A 25,599-nucleotide genomic window follows, 5' to 3' on the forward strand; every position below is an offset into this window, starting at 1 on the left:
GGCAGAGGAGTACCCTCTTGACAGTTGCCCAGTCCAGGGCTTTTTCTACAGAGTGGGACAAATGAGATAGGAAACCATGTATTTGGAACAATGTGTACAGATATGTATAGGACTTTGATCTACTCCCCATAGTCCTACACAAGATAAGTTTCCCAAGGGGCAAACTGTTGTGTGACAAAGAAAAAAAAAGCATTCATGTACTGGGATTGTAGGATTTGTTTTATGAAGATTTCTTCATCTCTTCTTTTTGTCTTTTTGCATAAGGATTATAAAGCCCCTAAAAGACATTTTCAAGACATTGTATGCAGACTAATGCAATGGAAAATTACAAATTTAGGTGCCCAATTAATACTGCCAGAGACTGAATCTTTAGAGGACTAAGTACAGTTCAGAACATGGGATTTTCATGCTGTATATACATTTGATTAACTTTGTTTTTCAATATTCAGGTTAGTGTGGTGTCTAGTGCAATGTGGGAGAAACATTATTGTGTTGCAGATAAATGCATGGAAATATATTTATTCTCATATTAAAAATTTCATTATTGGCTTAAGATCAGGATTTTGGCAGGTTGAAGTTTCTGTTCATTTGCTTAGGCACTGAATTCAGATGTCATTGATGAAGCTTTTTCTAACTTGCCTCTAATGCTGCTGGCAGTTCTCCCTTTATCTCTCTTTCTTTCCACCTCCTTGCTTGGACAACCATTTCTCCTTTGCTTCATGAGTCTCTACTCTGTACCTTGTTCCTTTTTTCCCTAGTACTTAGCTTTGAAGCTACCTCCCTGGGGATGTTCATCTGAAGTTCTTAACAAATGAAGTCTAGCATTCTGTGAAACTCACATGCCTTTGGGTTTCACCACAGACTCAGATCATGGTCAAAGTTTTTCTTAGATTCATTAACCTTTTTACAAGGACTCTGTCCTTTCATAAAAACCCAAACCACGGCTTACTTTCATTATCAAGGACCACAGGAACCCAATGGCTTCATGACATTTTCATAGAGAACAGTTTGTAGCAATAGTTTCTAAATTTAAGTAATCTATAAGCCTTGTAAGAAATTCTGGGGATGTGCATACATGCAAATCATATACAGAAAAACTTTCCAGCTACATATAATACTCTTACATTTGTCTTGTTTTAGCCTTGGGTCTTGTATTATCTGTAGTATTGTACAAGCTTTAACTTACCTTTAGCAATATTGCTTAAAGCAATCTCTCTTCCAGTACAAGTGTTGTCACATGGTTTAATTTTATCTGCTGTGTGCACACATTTTGCCATTTTTGGTGTACCTTCCACAATCAGCTATTCCAATAAGCACAGTATCATTTATGTCTGACTCATTAACCATTCAGTCATTTCTGTTTCACTTGGTTTTGCTCTTAGTAAAAAAATGTTTTACCAAAATGGTAAAGCTGAGCAAATAATTTACATCAAACACTTTATCTTCCTTCTCCTCCTGGGAAATTTATGACCAGATTACACTTATTTCTCAAGTTATTAATTATTTATACTTTTCCAACACTAATTCATTTCTTACTATATGGATTAATTACAGATATCCTAAACAGAAATTAATTTCCTTCACTCTATGATTAGTCAGCAAGGTCAGGTCATTTTGTTTCAGATCCCTGGGCCATGTCACGCACAAGCACTCTTTACTTAGAAAAATGAAAATACTAGTGCCAGTAAAGTGGACAGTCCTTGAATATTTACAGAAAAACACACGCCTGTGTCTTTCCAGGTAAATGGATTGTGTTTTGGTTAACACTCTCATTCACAATTATTTTGTCAGGTTGTGAGGATGCTAACAGTGCAGCGGGGAAGTGACGCCTGTTTTGTACATTGGTGTACGAGGCTATTTTGAATATCTGCAAAAAGTCTGAGCGACACAAAATTCAAGATCCAGCATCTCCCGAGTGTGAGTCTCAGATGTCCACCCTCCCTCAAAAAAGTGCAGTGAAATCAAGGTCGAGCTATGGGTGCTTGTTCAGGCAACACCAGGCTGAAACCAGGGCATATCGGCCTTCAGAAAAGATCAACATCTGCCTCTGCTGTCCTTGAACAAGACCACCAGTGGCATTAATTCACTGCACCCTCCTCTACCGACTTCCCAGGAGAAGGGTAGCAATGCCTCCTCAGTGGTTCCCCTGAAGGCAGCACACCAGGAAAACTGCTCCGGTCTACTGGTAAGCGAGTCAGAAACGAGCTTGGATGTTTGTAAACTCAGCCAGATTGCTCTCCTGCCAGCTGCAGAGAGGAGTTTGGGGTGCGTCTCCGAAAGCACTATTCTGAATATCCCTTTGGTTGGGGACAGTCTGTCAATCACAGATGAAGTGCTGGGCTTCTCTCAGCTTTCTGTTTTCATGAAGACCAAGTGAGCTGTATCTTCCAAAGAGAAAAGTTTTCTGTGTATGTACTGTGAGGGGAAGTTTAGTTACTTTTAAGACAGTTGTTTAAAAGGAAAAAAACTCTGGTCATAGCACAAACACCTACAAGGTGCTGGAGCTTATCTTGCAAGTGGCTGAATCTCTATTTGTCTGAAATCTGCAGGCAAATATGTAACAAACACAGTGATTTTAAAGGTGTTTAACAGCACTGAGCTTTTCAGAACTGAACTTCTTCACCCAGGCCCATCCTCTGGGCCTGGTATCCTCTTGACTCACTCTTCAGGCAGCAGTCCCCTTTAACAGGAGTTAGGATGATATTAGACCTGTAGTTGGCATAGAAACAATATGAAAACTCCTGACAGGGCACTCTTCTGCTTCTCAGAGTGGATTTACACTGCCCAGTTCATGGGCTAGTAACATTTCAAAGCCTAAGGAGAAATGAGGCTGAAGGCAGAACTATAGCCCTTGTCAACCCCAGGTGCAGGAACCAACATCACTTCTATCTTTAAAACTGGGGCTTCTTTCATAACTTGGGTTAGCCTTGAAAAAAACATGTTTCTTCAATACTAAACACTCAGCTTCCATGGCTTTAAGGCCTGGAGGTGTCCAGGCAGTGGGCAGGTTCATGCTGGGATGGGTCTTCATTGACAAGGGTCCTTATTTTATAGCTGCCATCTCTGAAGAGAGTAGCATATGACCCAGCCACCAACTGCTTAAGTGGGTAGTCATAGTAATCATAACATAAAAATGATGTCTCTGATGCAGCTGTGCTTTCTATTAGCACCCCTGCTGTCTGTGGTAGTGAATTTGAAGGGGTATTTCTATTGAGCTGTTGCATGGGCTTGGCTCGCTGAAGTTGGCAAAACTGTAAGAGAAATTAATGCATCTGGATCTGTGATCTGCATCTAGAACTCGATTCTCCTTCAGGTCCCATCCCAGCATGCAGCAGACAGGAGAAAATTATATTATCTACTTGATAATTTATTCTAGGAAAATGTTTTGAATGGAAACAGTCAGTGAGAGATTTGTCGTCCTTATTCAGCAGTTACGTATTCTCTGTTCTCTGCAGAACATGGTAATATTGTGGGGTGATTTCCTCACTGTCAGCTTACAAAAATACCACGCTAATTTGTTGTAGTTGGAGTGGCTCTGCTGGGAACCTTTCCAAAGCAGTCAAATACCTACATGGACTGACTTGGCTGCCTGGCTTACTACATGCACTCTAAATATGGCAGGGTGAGATGTATTAGAACATACCAGCCTAGTCACCATCTCCCTGCTCTTGTACTCTTCATAGTAAAATCAATGCACATTGTGCTCTCAGGCTGGGGCTATTTTTAGGTGTTATTTTTCCACTCAGTCTGCAGCTGTTTTCAGTCACAAGCTTCTTTAACTAAAACAAATACACAGTCCTTGGCAAAGAAGAGGTTGTAAAGAGGACAGAAGTGTGCACATGAATCTTGTGCTTGCCTCACGGAGTTTTACGTAGGTAGGGTCAGAGGGGAGCAAAGAGGACCCTGATGTCCCAGGAAGCCAGGGCCAACACTCACCATCGTGACCAGCCCTACCTTCAGCCCTCTGCCAGAATGACCGATGAAGGGCAGGCTTCTCAGGGCAGAAGAATGTGGGAGGAGGAGAGCTGGAAGGTTACCAGGCTCAGCATTATCTGCTGCACCTCCCTGAGAGATACACACAGTCGCAGTCGTTGCTGAGCCTTTTGCTTTTAGTACACACAAGCTCCTTCAGCAGAATATGTAATCCCATGAGACCTACTGAGTTGTCATTTCCTCCTTCCCTCTCCACCTTGGGGAATAGAGAGAATGGAAAGAATGGGAAGAGTTATCACATGGGATGCCTCAGAAACAGTTGGTCTCTGAGCAGGAGCTCTGACTTTTGGAGCATTGCTAAGCTCTGCCAAGCATGAGGGCTGAGCTTCCCTTCGGTTACAGAAAGGAAACTCTGCTTTATTCTTTCTTCATCACTGCTCCCACTTGGCCCCAAGGCATCAGTGGAAGTCCATAAAGCCAGAGCTGCAGCTCTCTGTCTTCTGTGTGGGAATGGCTTGGTTGAACTTCCTTTTAATTAAGAGCAGGAGAGAGCAGATTAATCCGACTATGTCTTATTTGGTAAACTGAGGTTAATGTCATATTAGGATGCGTTTGAAGTCAAAAGGGCATAACAGTAGCCAGCCAACCGCTTTTAGTGTTGTTTATCAGGCTCAAGTGATGGAGAGAAGTGAAATGGAGTGATCATATTGTCTGAAGCCACTCCCATCCATCACACTGGACATATTCACTGTCTACTATGTAAACAGATATGGTACTGAGAAGACATAGGTCTTGAGATGTTTATTAACCTTTAGTGCTGTATACAGGCCAGGAACACTGAGAAACCATACCCCCTCTCATAAGTTTCTCATGTCATAAAATACCGTGGTTGTGCTAGTGAACATGAGGAGATGGGCAGGCAATATCTTCATTTCTCCATCATCCCATTCAATTCATCTGAGGAACATCACTGAAATAATGGGAATACTCTGGTGGATGGTACATGCTATGCTTGATAGCAAACGTTGGAGGGATTGGGAGCTCAGATTATGAAATCTCAGTTGACCTCCTTAATCCAGCACAAGGCACACTTCTGACATGGAATAAGGATCAGAGTGTCTTGCAGATATCACGCTATTTAAAAAGCTTTATTCTGTGACACAGGCCCTTCACTGTGAGGCTGATGCAAGTAAAACAAGTATAATTTTAGCTTTCTCTGTTTTCACTAAGCAGTATACTTACTGGTGTCACTACATAAAAAGCTAGCTAGCTATGGTGGTAATTAAAAAAAGCTGCATCATGAGAGTCATTTATGCTCGTCTTTTGACTCACATTGTTGAAAAATCAGCTTTTTGTAGAGTTTACTGTTTTGTTGTTTAATGTGGAAACTTTCTCACACTGTTCTCACGCTGTCCATTAGGAGAAGTGCTGCCATCCTCCATGTGGACTAAATCACAGGTGTGAAGTGCCTTGTTGTGATATACTATCAAGTTCTTCACTAGGTTTTGTATGAAAAGCAAAGACAGACACTTCTTCATGAAATCAGAAGTGCCCAGATTATATTTCACATGTGTGAGTTTCCTTGTTGTTATTAAAATTAAGTTTGCTCATTTGCCATTTTTAAGCTAGTTTGAAATGAGGATCACCTTGTATCCTAGGAAACACAGCGAGAATTTTATATGTGATCACATTTTTATCCATGTTATGAAAAAAGCAGATGGTAATTAAGTGCATTATTCATAGGAAAGCTTGTTGAGCGCAGTGTCTATATGGTTCCAGCTTCGATTAGATCTTGTTTGGAAGAACTACTTCATACCTTTCAATTGCCCCTCATTAAGTGTAATCATTACTCTTCTGTGGCCCCAGTGTGCTTTAATTTGTGCAAAACAGCATACACAATATTATTTAGAAAAAACCAGCAAATTTCTGGAGTCCCTTTCATTCTGCTTGACATCAATGTGACCTTTCTGTCCATCCAAATTCATTATTATTTATTGCAGCTGTGAATGTGCCTTGTAAGGGACCACCTGGCAGCGGGAGAGGTGCAGAGCTGTCATGTTTCAGGGACAGCACCTGAGCCATTGGAAGAGACCAATTCACCCACTTAGGTAGTGCAAAGGGTGCTGAGGGCACCCTTAGAGGCTGGGCCAGTTTGCATAAGAAAAGCAAGTGTCAGGATTCCTGTATCTCCAAGCCTTTCACCATGGACAGAGTGACAGAGCAGAAAAAGCATAGCCATGCTGCAACAACAACAAAGTGTCTGCACCAGGATTTATGTTAGCTCAATGTTGCCTACGTATTTGCCTATTTAGGTGAGTCCTAAATCATGCCCAGCAGAATGACCAGAGGTTGCCAGATAGCTGGTTGGCTAGCCAGAAATTTTCTCCTCCCCTCCAGGGACCTTTACGTCCTGCTGTAGGAGTCCAAGTCAGGACAGCTTCTTGGGACCCAGAGAATCCAGGGTATAAAATCGTTTTGCAGAGCCCATAATAGTGACATCCTCCGTTTCTGAGTCTGACTTTCTCACAAACTGGGCAGTCCCTTCAGTACTAGGACAAAAACTGTGTTCTCCAAAGCTAGTGAAAAGGCAGACACTGATACCTGTGCCTTTTGCAAAGAGAAAGCCTCAGTGCCTTTATAAACAACATATTTGCTTCTCGCCTTACAGCAGGATGCTTTCTAGCCCGCATCCGAACAACACATTGCCCAGTAAACAAGACTTGCTGTCTGCCTTCTAGTTTGCAATCTCCTACCCCCAGGAAATGCAGCTGGAAAGCTAAACGTAGCTGCTTCCCCTTCCACCTTTGACATTTTCTTGATTTGCTCACAATTAAGCTTTCCGTATGGATAGGACACATAGCCAGGTGGTGGTGGCTTCCCTTAACTTCTGCGGGAAGGACAGTGGCCATGCTTGTACTGCCAGATCTCTGCAGCATTCAGCTAAGGTACTGCTGTCTCAGAAAGCTGACAGGCCTTTGAAGCAAATCAGGTTAACGTAATTCCAGGAGATCATGCTAAGGATGTCCAGATCTCAGTTGGTAGTTCTGCTAAAAGGTCACTACAGTTCCCTCCTCCTCTTGTTTTTGGCTTTTCAAATGCCACAAAATGTAGCCATGGACTTTTTGTCCTAACATTGAGCGTTCACTGTGTCCTGATGATATTAGTGATCCGGTATGAATGAGCTGATGCGCCATCAGCTAATACAACACACCACATCACATTTCTTTGGGGATGCAGACGCTTCCCTGTCTCTTTCCAAAACATGAATCCAGTATTCACTTCTTGTTTCTCAAAAGTTTTCAGTAAGCTATCCCCCTCAAATTAAATTCAGGTGTTTCCACCTGTGTAGCTTTGCCACTCAGAAGGTAGAAACATCTACAAGAAAATACAGTGGGACAATCAACAGAACTGAGTTATACCAGAGTGACTGGATGGGACACCCACTTCAAAGTCTGATTGCCATTTTCAAACATCCATCCTGGAGAACCCGGAGCAACGGCATGGCTACACATATTCTTACAGAAGTGCAAGGTCCATCTGCAGCACAGCATTTCCAGTGAGCCATACAGTCCTGACTAAGGAATTACCCAAAACTGAATGACTGGGAAGTAGGACCCACCGCACACAAGTGTCCTTGTTTCTCACTGAAAAAATCTTGTCAGCCTAGCCCAGTCTTGCACTTGGGCTTCCTCCAGAGACTTCTCTGTAAAAGAAACCCAAGAAGTCCTCACAGATGGCACTCAGACTTGGAGATCTCCATATGGAAAATATTTTTGGAAAGACAAATAACTGTAACTGGGTCAGACAAGAAGATTTTTTTTTTCATGCTGCCCCTGAAAATAAAGAGGGGTAAGGCTATTGTTTGTCTGCTTATGCTACACAGAGACTTCTGTAACCTTCCACAGCATGCTAAAGTGGGCAAATAAGGATATTCAAGTGCATATTAACACTTGCATCGTGTAAGAAAGTGTGTGTGTGCATGTGTTTAAGAGAGACGTTATTTAATCGTTTCAGTACTGTAGATGTCCATTTTATTTATTTTGTGGTTAGGATATTAGAAGCTTCTACTACATCATCTGTATTTGCTTCTGAAGAAATTAATTTCAGTGTTTCCTGAATGACAAACTAATGCTCTTAACGTCTTCTCTCTCCTTTGCAACAGACAATACACTTAGACAGTGCCAACTGTGTCCTGCAGAAATAGATTGCTTTGAAGTAGCCACCAATAAACAGATGCGAGGGTCCAAATAAACCTGGTAAAATATACACTTGACTAACCAATGCATCAACACCTTTGAGACTTTTTTTTTCACATTTGAAATGTTTGCCAGGTCCCTGACTGATACAGTAGATAAGATGGTCCTTAAAGATTCAACATAGCCATCTTCAACACTGGTGTCCCAGAAGCAAGGCAAGACAAACCTGCCATAAAATCAAAATAATTCAAATTCTGTGCTTTGTTAATCATAAAATCCAAGAAAAAATTGCTTTTTCTGTTCTGCACTTAGAATTCCCTGTGCCTTGAGTAGGCTACCATTTAAAGTCTCACCATGATTTCCAGTACAGATTTTTATCATTCATTTTCAGGCTTCTGCCATCAGGAAAGTTGCTCTCCTCTCTAATAACTGAGCTCAGCAATGACCTTAGGGCTTGTGACAAGATTTCTTTTGGCTCACCTTCTTGTGCCTCTGCTAATGAGATACCTGTATTGCATTGACCTATCAGACAGCTAAAGGCACACATCTCTAAGCACAACATTTCTGTCAGTGTTGTCAATCCCATTTCACATGAGACCCCAGATGAACCACAGGAAGGCTGAGTTCATTGTGTTCTTCCTCCTGTGGCTTCCACCTACACATCAGCTCTGAGTTCCCAGCTCAACAGAAGCACAAGGGAAATAAATGGGTTTCCTTCCTTCCTTCCTTCCTTCCTTCCTTCCTTCCTTCCTTCCTTCCTTCCTTCCTTCCTTCCTTCCTTCCTTCCTTCCTTCCACTAGCACCGTTTCCCTGATGTCTCCAGCCTCTCCAGGTGGTGGTTCTAGCCAGTGCCACATACTGACACTTCACACCAAAGCAGGACACTGTCCCAGACTAGCCTCCATTACTACAGAGGTCACTGATGACCAAGTGCACGTCTGGGCTAAAATACTACATTCACCTTAATCAGGCAGCCAAGCCTGGTTTAGGTGTGTGTTTTCTCAAGCATCTAGTGAAGCTAAGTCCACCTTTTCCCCAACTGCCAACAAAATAGAAAGTATAAATGGCCCTTGCTTGTGGATGTACCTGTCTTCTTTCACAGGCATTGGCTTGCTGTCGTTACAGAGAGCCTTGATAAGAGAAGTCTATAAATTGTGTGAAGGAGAGAACAGCATCTTGTGAACAGGTCTCCTGTCCCGAGGGTGCAGTCTGGTGTAGCTGCCGGCCAAAGGCCATGCCTCACAGCACAGCTCTGCTTCTCAATCACATGCTCTCATTTAGGAAAAGTCAGTTTCTGAGCCCATCTTGCTGTGAAGAAACAAAAAAACCCAGTCTACAACTGATTTTAGTCATAGTGCTGCTGCCTAAATTAGAAAAGGACCTGAAACAGTGGGCCTGGTGAGTGCACAGGCTGCCGTTCATTTGTCCCAGTATCAGTATTCATATCTAAATCCCTAACCTCAGGTGTTTGTCTCAGTATGGGACCTTTTAACACCCTATTAATGGACTTTTCCTAGAAAAAAAAAAAAACATTCTCCATCCTAATCATCCCATACTCCACCTACCCAGTTACAAAATCCTCTAGACCTCCTAACTGCTTTTCCAGAACAGGCATGTGTCCCTGCTATAAGCTTTATCAGCTGAGTTGAAAATATGAAGTGAAGCAAAACAGATGGAATTTCATAACCAATTAAATACTACAGTGGGAACCATAATGCATAGGCTCCTCGTTTTCAAACTGAAGTCAGTCATCTTGATAAGCCTACTTGAAGCTCCCCTACATTCTCTTCTGCAGCCCCAGAGCTTGGGGGGAATCCTGCACGTTGTGAGCATGCTGAGATCCTGCTGCAGGACTAAGACCTTGCTCCAGAGAACTCTAACCAGTGGCTGCACCTTCCCTTGATCTAACTGCTCGACACGTCTTGTCTGCAGTGAGTCTGTGTTTCTTTTGGTATTACTGAGCCATCATGGTCTGATCTTCTGTGTGTGCCCGGTAGTGTTCTCTTGGTTCATAGCTCAATGAAAAAATGGAGCAACTGTTAGAGAAGACTCTTTAAATAGCTACGAGATGTTGGGTTCGTGGCCAGTAAGTGTTGTGGGCTTATAGAAGATAAATCCATGCCAAATATGGGTGAGAAAACTCTATGGCAGAAAGGCATAATTAATGGGAAGAGGAACTCCCTTGGTCCAGGCTTTCACTCCTTTTGCAGCTGAGCTTGTGGAAATCAAAGTTTGTCTTAAGAAGTGGGAGGGGGACCTGGCCCAAGTGAATTGCAAGAGAATAAGATCAGCACATATGAAGTGAGAATTAGGCTTAACATATCAAGGGCCTGGGGATTTTTCAGTAAACTATCTGATACCTGGGTCTCATAAAATCTTACCCACTAAATTAATTCAAATGGGTTTGTGCAGATTTGCTATGTGGATATAAATGCAGTGATGATGCGGGGAATCACCCTGTAAGAAGCTGCACAGACCATCACTTTTGACATCATTGTCAGTGAATTGGAGAAGGGTCAAAGAGAAAGCTTGATCCTGTAGAGTGAACTCCCAGTGTGGAGCGCACTGCCCGAGGAGACCCACAGGTGCCACCAGCATGGAATACTCAAACGAGAATGTGAGATCTCCAGCACCACCAGATACTAAATTGGTGGGAAAAAACTAAATCTATTATCCTACCACAGGACTGAAGTATGTTGGATAGGCAGGTGTCTCACTGAGGACATAAAAAGCAACTAACTACTGTAGAGTGGAAAAGTTGAAAAATGAGCTGGGAGGGTCTTTCAAGAGGGATACGTTCCCTGCTGAGGAGCTGATCTTCGGCTCTGTTCACACACTCTACCTGAAGCCAGTGTGCAGCACAGGGGAAAGCAGAGAGATGGGGCAATGAAAGATGGTGAGGTCAGGGAGGGATGGGTCCACACTGCTCTTTTCTGAGCTGCACAAGCTTCCTCTGCCTGTATGTGTGTATTGGTAAGAGAGAGGGAGAGAGAAAACACCACACTGCTTGTTGTGAAAGGTTACAGGAGTAAAAAGAAACAGAGAGGTAATGTAAGAAAGATGTTTCTAGTTAGTACTGGTACAGCAGTCAATTGAATGTGTGTCAATTCCGTTTCTTCCTCTCTGCACTCAATATATATATTTAGATGTGAGCAGAGACATTGTTAATCTCAGATCCCAAATGCCACTTTGATAACTGCCAAGATTTTGGGGGGGCTGCTGTAGCAGCAATAATACGACGTTATGTTTTCTGTCCTGATGGACGATTGTATGTGAAGTGCTCCTGTCTCCAATACGTACAATATTTCAAACTTTCCTGCCAAAAATAAAAATGGAAAAAATCAAGAAAGCCTTGAGGCAACAATAACTTATTTGACATCAAGTTACATGGGTTTTACATGTTTATTTCCTCAAATATTCAATTAAAAGCTTACTTACTGTGGCAGATGTCATATCACATGGTGCATATGCTCCCTCTCCAATACAGAGCAGCTTTTTAGAAATGACTGCCAAAATGTTGTAAGAACTTTTATAATGGTTTCAGGATGAAGCATAAAATGTAATAAGTCACACATTTTTGTGTGTATTTTATTGATCATTTGGTACTAGCTTTCTGTTTGGGGGTGGGGTTTTTTTTATTGTTTTTGGGGGGGAAGGAGGAATTGTTTCCATGCAAAGAGGGAGAGAAGGAAACTGTTGGGTATTTGGAAACTGGGCATAGGCACTTTGCTGTGAAGAGATGGCTGGAGTGACCTGAGTGAGACAGGTTTCTTTTGGTCTGCTCTTGTTCCTGCGTGTGAAATGCAAAAAGATGTGTAACTACTAATAAGAAATACTTCAGTAAGTTTAGTTCCACTGAAAGCATTTTACTTCTCTGAAAAAGGTCTCTGAAAACTCTATTATTGGCCATTTTGTTAGCTGTTATGTGGGTAAAAACTGGCTGTTTTCCAAAATCCTTGTCTGATTTCCATTCATAAATTAGTGCATGTGTTAACCAAACTTAGATTAAACATTAAATAGATGTAATGTATCTACATCTATCCAAATCTGGTATAGCCACCTGTTATACCTCACAGTGTAAGCCAGTCATTAGTGACTTTCAAGAAAAAAGATGTTTTCTGGTTGACAGAGTCATCCATACTGGAGATACTGTATGCTTTGCCACAGCATTCAAAATCAAGCCCTGGTTCAAGTTTTCTGGACTACCTGCGTAAGAGTCTAATCAGCTATGATGATCTCCATGTCTTTCTTTTGACTGGCACTAGTAAAACAGCTCTGAGAAAACTCCAAAGTGTCATGAGAAAAGAGCTGTGAAAAAGAAGACTGAAGGTAACAACACTCGCATTTTTTTGCGCCCACTGAAGCCTTGTATAATCCCAAGGAATAGGGTCCCTGGGAAGATATTACTATCTTGTTCAGCAAAGGAGTGCCAGACCTAGGAAAGAGGGTGAGTTTTTACAACATGACCATAACACATGCCAGCTGATATGTTACACACAGGACAAGAGTGAGGCACTAATATGGATCTGTCTTCGCTAGCATCAGTGCCTGCTCCAATTTCTATAAACAACACATGTCAGCACTGGATCAATATACTTGAAATGACAGAGCTTTATGGATTTTGAGGAGCTCTTATGACAAAAAAAATTTCCAAAGTGTCTTCACTGCAGAGTAGATCCTGACGGTCACCTGAACATGGCACTGAGCTCTCTGTGGTTGCCCACAGAGAGTCTTTAACCCTAACTTCACAGTGTTTTCAATCCAGGACAGGTAGCATTTAAATTTAAGCTTTTGTTTCACTTCAGCATGGGCTTATGATCCACTTTCTTTGCTGTAAGAAGATAGGCTAATCAAAGCCCAAGGCTGTGAGGCTCTGAAAACACTTCTCTCTCCTGGAAATGATTCGGTGCTGAAACTCCATGTTTGACTCCTTTCTGCAAAACTTCTACACTATGCAAGCAGAGATGCCATGCACAAAAAAAGACTGTGCAAACTCACTAGGATGAACAGGACAAACTCTGTGTTAGGGGTTGCCCAGCATCTAGTAGCCCAAGAGAAGTGAGGCTGCTGCAGCTCCATGTCTCCAGGTCCTGCCAGTAGTGAGGCTGAGAATGTATTCCCAAGAGGCACACACAGACACATACACACAGTCCTAGAATCACTGAGGTTGGAAAAGACCTTTAAGATCATCAAGTCCAAACTTTAACCTAACACTGCCAAGTCTACCACTAAATCATGTCCCTAAGCACCACATCTACACATCTTCTAAATACCTCCAGGGATGGTGACTCAACCACTTCCCTGGGCAGCCTGTTCCAATGCTTGATAACTCTTTCAGGGAAGAAATTTTTCCTAATATCCAATTTAAACCTCCCCTGGCACAACTTGAGGCCTTTTCCTCTTGTCCTGTCACTTGTTACTTGGGAGAAGAGACCGACCCCCACCTTGCTACAACCTCCTTTTTCAGGTAGTTGCAGAGAGCGATAAGGTCTCCCCTCAGCCTCCTTTTCTCCAGACTAAACAACCCCAGTTCCCTCAGCCGCTCCTCGTAAGACTTGTGCTCCAGGCCCTTCACCAGCTTGGTTGCCCTTCTCTGGACACGCTCCAGCACCTCCATGTCTGTCTTGGAGTGAGGGGCCCAAAACTGAACACAGGACTCGAGGTGCGGCCTCACCAGTGCCTAGTACAGGGGGACGATCACTTCCCTGCTCCTGCTGGCCACACTACTTCTTTTACAAGCCAGGATGCTGTTGGCCTTCTTGGCCACCTGGGCACACTGGCTGGCTCATATTCATCTGGCTGTCGACCAGCACCCCCAGGTCCTTTTCTGCCGGGCAGCTTTCCAGCCCCTCTTCCCCAAGCCTGTCGCGCTGCATGGGGTTGTTGTGACCCAAGTGCAGGACCCGACAGCACTGAGCCTTGTTGAACCTCATACAGTTGGCCTCAGCCCATTGACCCAGCCTGTCCAGATCCCTCTGTAGAGCCTTCCTACCCCTGAGCAGATCAACCCTCCCTCCCAACTTGGTGTCATCTGCAAACTTACTGAGGGTGCACTCGATCCCCTCGTCCAGATCATTGATAAAGATATTAAACAGAATTGGCCCCAAAACTGAGCCCTGGGAAACACCACTTGTGACTGGCCACCACGTGGATTTAACTCCATTCACCACCACTCTTTGGGTCCTGCCATCCAGCCAGGTTTTTTACCCAGCAAAGAGTACACCCATCCAAGACATGAGCAGCCAGTTTCTCCAGGAGAATGCTGTGAGAAACGGTGTCAGTGTGCATATATATACGCCACTGCCCACACAGACCAATGTACACAGGAAACGCCCACACAAATAAAAACAGAACGAGCAGCCTGATCTTGTTTCCTTCTCTGGGTGATCAAGAGAAAAGTCCATTAGTGGGAAACATATGCATATATATACAATATAGATCCCTCCTTAGATACTCAGTCTATCCAGCTGCTGGTCTCCCCAGCTCCCGGCGCCTGCACATACAGGCACCTGATAGTCACAGCCCCACTCCAACTGCTGGTACTCACACCTCCTCTCTGACAGATACCCATACACGCACATATACACTCACTACAGGTCCCCCAGCAAGTGGCCTTGGACACTCAGGCTATCCAATTCCTGGCCTCTGGATCCTCCTGCCTCCCTGGTACCTCACGTGCAGGCACACACACATAAGCAAACAGGTCTCTCTGGTAGCAGGTCCAGACCTATGGTCTCTCCAGTGCCTGACCCTCAGAGCCCGTGGTCTCTCCAACAGCTGGCTTGCACTCCCAGTCCCTCCAGCAGCCAGCTCTTAGTTCCTCTTGTCTCTCCAGTATCCATCCCACACCATCCAGCCTCTCTCATACCTGACTCCCATGGTCTGACAAGTGTACTGACCAGCAAACGCAGCCAGTCCCTTCCAGCATGTGAGGCAGAGGAACACCATGGCAGGCACACAGTACTTGCAATTTGGTTAAAACCACTTAATCTGGTCAAGTGCTAGATTTTTCACTGACCATTCTTTGGAGAGGACGTTCCTGGGATTCCATGACTTGTTATGCATTTTTCACTGCATGCCATAGGCAGGTGTTGCAATGAAAATTACCTTGTAAAGTAAGGATATGTTTTGTAAAACACACAAGGTAGAATCATGCACCTTTTAGAGGAACTGGCTATACTAGGATCTGGAAAAGGTAAATAAAAGCTGCAAAATGGTGTGCTGTCATGTAATTTCAAATGGTGGTACAAATTTCATAAATGAACAGAAATTCTTATCTTCTTAGATACTGTAGTTTACAACTTGATTCATTCAGATCAGCTGGTAAAATTCCATTAGGGACTACAATTAGATGAATAAGGACCCTTGCAAGTGCAGGAGTTGTGTTCACTTTGTAGAACCCAGCCTGTAAGAACATGTTACTTATCCCATGTCTGACACAGTGATGAAAGAAACCAAAGTATTTAAAGTTGAATGCTACTTTGAGCATAAGGGAACAGACTGGAATTGAAGCACAAACACCACATTTTACATATATACCAATCCCAGTATTACTGATGGTTTTTTAATGCATTCCAAGCTTGCAACTACTGTTCCTTGGAGACAATTGGTCCTTTGTCATTTTGATAGAGAAACATACAAAAGAGACATGGGAAGCCTTTTCCATCCGCCCACGTTTCCCCATTATTGTTGGACTGCTCCCTTCAGCAAGTTTTGAAATACATTTTCTGGTTCAGTTTAACACGAATCCAGCATTTCTAGTTCCATTATTGATTTTCACACCACCATCTAAGGTGCTTCAGGGTTTGGAAATTCTTCTGTGACACTATGCTATTTTTTTTTTTTATTTTTCTCAGCCCACTTCTACCACTACCGTACTTGTACAGGGTGTATTGCTCTAACCCACTGATATCAAGTCATACTCCAGAAGACTGGTTGGTGGTCAAAAGTTGTTCCATACCAACCAGTGCCTTTAATTAAAAAGCCAGCAACCTCACAAGAAACTCTGAGTGCCAACAGCAGTTGCTTTAGCATGGTAACTTTGGGAATTGCTCTTCTGGGCTATCCATGTCCCTGGAATGCTAGGCTGGGATTTCTGCATTTCTGCCAAACCTTGTGAGGGATAAGAAGGTTACACAGAATATGACCCAGAAAAGTAAAGCCTTTGAAAGAGTGCTGCTCCACAAATGCAGTTACCCAGAGTTACTGTGAAATCCAACTTGCAGAGCAGAACTGGGAAGGAGAGAAAGTGCTGGGATTTAATTTCTTGCACAAGACTGAAAAGCAGGGTCCCTTTGAAAGACTTAATCTGACAGCAAAGCTTCCACAAAAATAAATGGTGGTTTAGGGTCTCTATTGACAGCAAAAAGCATAGACCAAATATCAACAGACGTGTACTCTAAAATGTGTGCTTACAAGCTTAGTTTGTTGAGGAACCAAGAGCAGCATCTGTAGCAATAGCAATTCCTGCCTGGGTCTTTTGGAAAACAACCCTGCCTACATCTCCACTTTTATCAGGTAATGGCTACTCCAGGCTCTGTCCAAAGACACATGCTGGTGAAGGAGAACAGGCATAAAGGTCCTTCTTGATCTTGAAATAGCTAGTCTTAGGGGAACACCGTTTTCATATCTACTGTGTGGCTCAGCCCAGCCACAGAGGGAAAACTCCATTCCAGTCTCACATGGGAAAATTCCTGTCCACCCACAACTACAGAGTCAACTTAATGAATCTGGAAAATAAATAAATAACTAAAATAGAGCTGAAACATTGGCTGGGTTCCTTCAGGCATGAGGAACCTGGGTGCTGAGTCTTTGGTATCACAAGCATTTGTGGAGGACAAAAGATAGTTTCCATCTTCTGTCCATACCTTCATGGAAAGATGGGAGCTAGACGTAAAGTCAGCAACAGCAATTGCTCAAAATTACTCTGAGGTTGCTGAGAACTAGTCCTTTGAGGTACTGCATGCACTGGCCTTTGAAATGAAGAAGCAAATAGCATACAGGCAATTTTTCTTTGTACAAATCCCAATCTAGTATCCAATGAGAAATTCGGATCTGCATTAAGACACCTAAACTTAGGCTTCTACATGTGAGCCAGGTGCCCAAGATACCACTGCAGTCACTGGAAGCTTAAGGGCTCTTCAAACGCACCTAAACCACAATTGCTACATTTGGTCAGCTGAATAGCTGTAAAGCTACATTAAATTTTAAAGTCTAAATCTGCACGCTGAGTCCCGACCCCATGTCTCTCTGGGGCAAACAATTGGAACTGTGCAGCAAGAAATGATTGTAGCAATAACCAGGCTTATTACTGGCTCTACCTTGAACAAAGAACTTGGTCACGGAAAGGCTGAACATGTGCTTATACACTAATGAAACAGGTGATTCCTGCCAAAAAATAAAATGAACACTTGATTTGACAGGTCAGGTTTAAGATCTTGTTACAAATACACTTTTCGATCTGTTTTATGGCATCATGCTCAGTGTGTGAATAACTAAGAAGGTGTTGCTACTAGCCATCCAGAAGTAGGAGATTGAATTACATTAGAGCTTTTTGGGATTTGTTTTTAATCAATCAGTGTCCAGGGACATCACTTTCTGCATGTCTCTCTTCTGGGGTATGTAGTAGTTCTCCCCTTTGAACTTACTTCCGACAGTCACTGCTCAATTTCAGTTTTTCTGTGGAATATTGGGAACTTCAGGTGTGTCTATATTGCAAACAGGATTGATCAGAAGGTTGATTTTTCCAGAAGTTGTACACAGTTTGTTTGAGGGAGAAACCACACTATGGTCCTGTGGGCTGGAGGCGGAAATGTGGACACTGACCAGAAAATATCACTGGTGGGAAATATTGGAAATCAGGAATAATAATTTAGTAATTTAAAAATTAGATTCTAATAAAAATGCCTAAATATATCGTAACAGATTATTGGAAAGGAAAAGTAACTTTCATATATTCTTGCATGTTGTTAAAACTCCATAGAGCTAATTTGTTTTACATGTGAAGCAGTGACCTGTTCCTGCTGTTTCAACAGATTTTATTAATAAAGGTGAATGTATCTGATACCAAAGACAAAGTCTTTAGGAATTGGGATAGTTAAAAAAATCGTTCAGGGCTTTAACTCAACTCAATCATATTATGATGGAGAAATTTAGTCATAATATATGACATTGACTTAATTATTGTAACCAAGCTAGGTGATCTAGGAGATGGCACCTCTCGGCCTGTGATGTTGGCCTGCAATGGTACACAACCAAAGGGAAAACTTTTTTATCTAAAGATGCTATCTTTTGGAAAACTTTGTTTCCTTATCTGATAATAATTAAAGAGGATGTGTTCTTAAAGTACTTTAAACGTGTGCGGCAACAGAAATTATTTGGCCCACTCAGGTCTTGAAGTCAAATACTCATTTACTGGAGTCCATAGTGAAAGACGAGTACTTCCAGGGGTTGATTCTTCTCAGCTGTTAGACATTTAGCTGCAGATGAGATGAGTCCTCTCCTATTTCTCTGCATTAATTAAAGAGGAAGCCGAGATCACCAACACAGACTAAAGTCCAGTTTTAGAAGGTCACAACTGAATGAGTTCTTCCCTTACACTTTTCTGATTTGGAAACCAAATATTCTCTTTAGGGGCAAACTTTTCCAGGTATATACTGTAGGTATATGCACCTACATATGAGACTGTACTGTCCTATTCACTGATGCTGGGTTAGAGTAGCTTTGTCACAAGGTAAGTAAAAGACTATGCTTTCTTTTGATGTCTGAGACATTGACTAAGAGTGAAACTGGCCCCCGCTAGAGCCCTTGCACACAGCATGCAGTTGTCACATGTGGGAGCTCCCACTACGCAGTGCAGGTCTCAGTAGATGGTGAACATGCTCAAAATAGAATTGGGCACGGGCACTACTAATGAGACAGTAACGTCTCAAGCAAATCCTGTCTTTTTTCCTGGGTTTTGGGCCATGTGGGTCAGTTTGGAAAAATAAGCATTGGTCTTCATGCCAAATACTACCAATATTTATATTTGAATGAATATGTTCAGAATTAGCATTGTTTTGAGTCAAAGACATTCTCCTTTTGGAAACATTTGTTGTCTAAAAGTTAGAGCTGACATTAATACCACTTTGCTCCCTGGATAAAACTGTTTTTGCAAATGTAAAGGCTAGGGACTTAGATCAGGAATGAAAGAAAAGCCCTTGGAAACATAGCATGGGATCTTGGCTCCATTGAAATCAATGGCAAAACTTTCACTGAATTCAGCAGGGCTGGCATTCCAGGCACTGCCAATAAATTTGTGCGTGCAGCTGCTAAAGCAACTGTGAGTGTCGCCGGTGTGATTTCTGAATGTGAGAGAGAGAGAGACTTCTACAGGTTAATTGGTACATGTCTCCACTAAATCTACTGTCTGCCCTTTTGTTCCCCTTTAATTTTTTTTCCTTTTAGAGGAATGTACCACAAATGAAAATTGTTCTGCTGTTGTTCTTTGCAACACTGGATGTGAATTACATGTACTGAGCGGATGATCCACTCTGTAGGAAGTACCAGACAACAGGGAATATTTATCTGTCACTGTAAAGTAAACAGAGCTAAGAATTAAAGACAAAGTGGCCAGAACAGGGAAGTATGCACATTGACTGGATAACCCAAGCATCACTGTTTTCAAAACTACCTGTTCTGTAATTGTGATTAAAGCTATCTTTAATTCATCTTGGATTTACATTTACCTTGTTTGGTTTCTGCCCATGTGTTTGGGAAATTTTAAAAACTGCTGTTTTCAGATTCACTGAAATGTGAAAAAAATATGTCAGTTAAAAAACAAACGATATATGTGATAATGGAACACAAAGATACATTGGGAAAACATGAAGTGAATAGTCAGGTAAATGGCATAGATCAGAGGGGTTAAATTACACACAGTGAATATGCACAGTTATTCTGAGGATACGAAAAACGATCAGCAGATCCACTCAAATCAATGCAAAAAAAATGACTCTGACCTGGTGCATCTCTAAGAAAAACAGGTGAAAGCCAATCCTTCTCCTTAGAAGAAAATGCTCTAAACTTCCTAGAGACAGATACTCTAGAAGTGATTAATAACAGCATCAGTTGATCTTTGTGCAGTGTTTTAGACATCAGTCTTCTCACTAAAGAGCAAGATTAATAGATGCATCCAGATTACTCATTTTCAGCTGTTTCTAGTTTAACTAACATGTAAAATGCTATGTACAACAGCCATGGTTTGGAGGCATTGTTTCTACATTCCTTTTTTAATTTTAGCAGCTATATTTTTTCCTCTTAATCCCTATAATAATCCTGTTTTGAGGCATGCTTAATTATTTAACTTTGCCATTCTCTCAGGGAAATTATGGACTAAATTGCATGCATGTTATTAATACAAAGCACCATTTTGTTAGCTAATTTAGAATTTCACACCCACATCAAACAGGCAGATGTCTATAATCTATTATTTGTGATCCCGCTCAACTGCGCCGAGCGGACAGAGCCCTCGCTCCTGTTCTCCCTCCCCGCTGCGAGGGCAGCATCCCGCCGTCAGGTCCCCTCGGAAACCCAGCCCTGCACACACCGGTACACCATCATTTGAATCTCCCAGTTTCACAGCCTTTCTCCCTTAATGCCATGCTCAGTGGACACAGCTGGCTCCTCTTTTCTTTTTGGAAGTTGGTTTTTTTTTTAAATTCCTTTACTACTGCTTGATTGCCATTGGATACACTCTGGCTCGGCATATGCTTCTGAGCTTAACTGTGATCATTTCTGGCCCAGGTTTGGGCCCCACCAAACCAACTGTCAGAATTTCTCCCAGAAAGGGGCAAAAGGCAAATTTAAACTCTCCTCCCAGTTGGTTTTGCTTTTAATTTAGAAATGAAGAGCATATATTTATTTCAAAAGGTTACATGTCCCTTTTCATTCTTGGCTCTCACATTCATTTTGTATTGCAACTACTTCATTTTAAGCCTTGTGCAGTACAATGTTGTTTCTACTGTAATGCTGTTTAATGTAGCAACACAAACCTGGCAAGTGACCTGAATTTCACAGATCAACTGCAACTACACAGGAGACGTGGGGACCTGCAACAAGAATGTTTTGTTTCCTCTCTTGATGTTCTAATTGCTGCCCATGATCCAACTGCTCCCCCATCTGACCTTGCACGCAATTTTCATTGCTTATTCTTTGGAGGCTGCCTAGATGCATGACATGTCTGCAATTCTTCTTGGTATAATGCATATTCAGCACCTGATCAGCTGCGTGTCTCTGGGTATGAGACAGTCTAAATGGAGTCATATCAAATTAATTATATGATGTACAGGGTGTCTTCAAGTACGTCATAAGCATAGTGTATAAGCCAGATTCAAAAGGCAAAGCCTTAATCTCTCTTGAATTTTTGCATGGGCTATCTGAAAACTCAGGTGTCTTAATAGAGGTTCTTTTTTAAAGCAAGCAAGACTCTTTAGACAGCCCAAGTGGCTGGAATATTGGTACAGGCTTGTAAAACCTGATGATGCTTTGAATATGTCATGCATCTTTCCCATGATAGTCTTTTGCCTAGCACTTTTCTTCAGACAACACCTCAACTCACTCAGAGGCACAGAAAGAGTGAGGATGAGTGTAGGGCATGCAGCTGAGAAACTGAGATAGTATCAGCTTCTTTTGCCAGTACTTTTACAATTCTATATATGTTCAATGTATTCTGCATTCACCAGCCACTTTCTCTTGGCCAGAGCAGACTGCTACCCACAAAGCTTGTGTGCGTTCTTGTTGAAACACATTACATTTCTCCTTTCACTTCCTGTGGTTTTTGTTAACTAGAGGACTAGATCATTCTGGACTAGAGCATTCACTTTCATTAAAAGTTCAAGATCACCCCATGAGTATGGATCAGCCTAGTGGTAAGTCTTAAAACTCTTGGTGACAGCTTTATTTACTCATGTTTCATGCACAGTATGTTCCTTATATCCCATATGCTTTCTCCCTCAGAGACAGCAACCTTACATTCACAAAAAATCAAGCTTTACCAATATATTTTTGGTATACATCTATACATTACTAAATGTAAGTCTGACTCGGAAACCCTGATGCACAGTTAACTTCAGGAATGAACAAAGAAATTTAATGTGGCTTTTTGTGGGGGTCTATTTCTGATTCGTGAAGGCGTTCTTTATTATAACAGGAGAACACCAACCAGTGACTGGGTCAAGAGGGCCAGAGCTGTCTGGGAGCACTTTCTTCAAGATCACCAAAGCAAGAGGGGGGGCCCCAAGATGCACTTTCTCTAATTTGGCCCTAAGCCCAGCCAGACAAGCTTCCAGGAGGGGAGATGATACTCTCAGACCTTCTGGTCCTCAGGGGCAGCATTCTCTTCCTTTCTAGAGCCACCTGACAGACTCCCTGCAGGGAAGATCTCTTCTTTTCCTAAATTCCCCATCTGCTGCTGCTGGCATGGTGAACCTAGGAGCCATCTCTGGCTGGTACCCTGCTTGATGGAACCCGTGTCCGGTGGCAAGGGGCTGCGAAGGATTTACAGATGTTCCAGCAAAGGGCAGGAGAGATCTAAATGTAGTAGATGGTGGGCTACTCTTTTTCAAAGAAGTGAGATGCTCATATTCGCTTCCACCAACTGAAAATTCATAGCAGTTAGTTACTAAAATGTGTTTGCTTACCCTGTCCTGAAATGTGTCATGGACTCAGTCAGCCTTAGGCATGCCCCATCTCATTTAAACATGGGAAGACATGCTGAAACAAACCAGACAAAGACAACACTGACCTGAATGAGTTTTCTATCCATTTTATAGCTGGCCTTATCTTAACCTTAAATGAGAAAGCCACAGAGGACTAATTTGTCTCTTTCCCTAAAGTCTCCTATTGCAGAATTGCCAAAAGACAGAGCTAGTATAACCCTAAAATCACATCTCTGTCTGTGGGGCATGCTTTCAAGGCACACAGACGGCCACTGATAGAACCTCAAGCTGAAACATGCAAATGCACCTGCCATCAGTAGTGAATCCTATTATTATTAATGCTAACTTTAGAAGGACTTAAATAATGGAGCAACACATCTGCATTTGTAGCAGAAAAACATCAGGACTAAGGAAGTGAAATTATATTCTCAGGAATGAATTACTCACTACATGTGTACAACCAGCAGGAAGAGAACCACAGGCTGCGGAAAATATGTTCAAACTTACCAACAAAAATAAATACATGAAAGTATGATGTGAACATCAGCTACATTTCCTAGGCAAAAGCTCCACATGGGGGCCTGAAATCCAACTATATTTGCATTTTGACATATTATCACCAGAAAAGACATAGCAATGCAGCCCCTGAGGCAAGGGAGTTCAACACTGCCAGGCCATCTGGGCTTCTTTCTTATGGGTAGAAAAATTCCTCTGCTCCCAAATGTCCTACAGGATTGTATGGAGGGGAGTAAAGAGGGTAAACGGGGAATGGCCTGCCTTAGAAGCAACGAAGCTATTACAAGGAATCATCCAACCAAAAAAGCCTGTACTCTTGAAGAAAGCGGAGATGTTTTTGCACTGCTTCCCTCAACCGAAGTCATCCACTTGCTCCCCCTTTCTTCCCAGTCCTGATTAGCTCACTATTATCTGCTCTTCACAAGCTGTTCCCCTTCCTCTCTTTCTTTTTCCCTCTGAGCAGATCTCGTCTCTTTGATTTGCCATTACCACTTATCCCAGGCACATCATCCCCCCCACCCCCCATGAGTCCTGAAGAGAGATTATGCTGACGCGCATGAATTTATCTTCTTGAAGGCTGCAAAGAGTGCAATAAATGAAAAGGGTGCTAAAACTCTATGGGTCTAGTTTGATGAAGCAATTGCGGGCTGCACAATGTTTGCCTTTAAGGGGATAAAGGAAAGAGTTACTGTGCTGCTCACAGAAGCTTCAGACTTTGGAAAAAATAAGGAAAGCGCTTTGAAATGCTGTCATGGGAGTGCCCACTTTGAAGTTGTGCTAGGAAACCCATCCTGGAGTGTTTATGCTCCTGGGAGAATTCAGCCCAGATGTGACAGCAAAAACTGTGATGCTTGAGTCACAGTTACAAGACCTTGCCATGAGGGAGCACTACATGAGTGGGAACGAATGGAACCAAAGTACATTTCAATCAATGAACCTATGCTAATATACTTTGAATCAAACAAAGAAACTTGAGTCTCTACTGATGCCTCCAAGGATGGCCCTGGGGCAATGCTGTTCCAGGAGAACAGAAGAGATGCACTCGGCTTTCTACAGCGTCTGTTAAAAGACTGATGGCTGAGCCTGAACAAAACCATGCCTGACTCTAAATAAAGTTTAGGCATGGCCCACGGATGTATGAAATTTTCTAGGCATATGTAAGCTTTGTAACTAAACAGAAACTGGTCTTCAGAATTACTTTTTGCTTACATACAATATAATGTGTATATATATGTGCATATACACACACACACATATTAAGGAATCTGAATCACATGTTTCTATAATCAAGCCTAACAGTGAAACTCCAAAGTTAGTTATTTGACTTTCAGACAATGAATGGTAGGTGCTTAGTAAATGCAAAAGTATGTGGCAGATGCAAAGGCATTCTCTTATTTTGACTTCATTACAAAAAAGCACATGTGAACTTGTGTGTTCATGCAAGTGGCAACTCACCAAGGATATGAGGGAGCTGAAAACCCTGTGCTCTTTGCTAGCTCACTGAAGGTTGTCAGGGCACAGCAAAAGGCAAATTTCAGTCAGGCTTTGAAGAGGCTGTCATTAAGGTGGTTTCTATTTCCACAAGTGAGGGCCACCATAGTAGCTAGAGGGAGCAGCTGCAAGGCAAGTGGTGGGCAGGCTAGAAACAGGCATCTTCAGTCAGACATTATCCATGGTAAATAAGAAGAAAAGTCACTTTACAGATTTGCTAGCACTTGGAGCTTGTGGTCAGCAAGTTCATGACAGACTGTTAAATGGGATTTCCTGAATGGGGACTATGATTATTTTCCTTTCACACTGTAAGCCTGCAGTTTAAAAGCAGGTCTTTTGTCAAGAGGATTCTGCCTCTTCATGAAGTCATGAAGCATGGTGGCCCACAGATAACCTCAGAAGTCTCAAACAATCTGGCTACTTTGATTTTAATGCTACATACGAAAATGTCTCTATCATCTCAATAGCATCTTACATAGCTGTTTCTATCCTTACCTTATTTTTACCTAGAAGAGTCTACGGTAAAGACCAGATGGCTAAAGAAGCCATTTCAAATCCTAACCGCCATGACTGCCTTCATTTTACACATCCAGTGGACATAAATTCTTGTCATCTTGTTTTATGCGAATGGCAGGATTTATTAGATCAGACAGGTCATTAAGTAATTTTTTTCTTTAATAATGTCTTTGCTTCAGTGAACTCAAATTTATGCTCTGTTATAGTGTGCTAACAGCTATTTTTTGGCTAGGAAAGTCAGCAATAAATCT

This window comes from Harpia harpyja, chromosome 5 (assembly GCF_026419915.1).
Source record: "Harpia harpyja isolate bHarHar1 chromosome 5, bHarHar1 primary haplotype, whole genome shotgun sequence".
NCBI lineage: Eukaryota > Metazoa > Chordata > Aves > Accipitriformes > Accipitridae > Harpia > Harpia harpyja.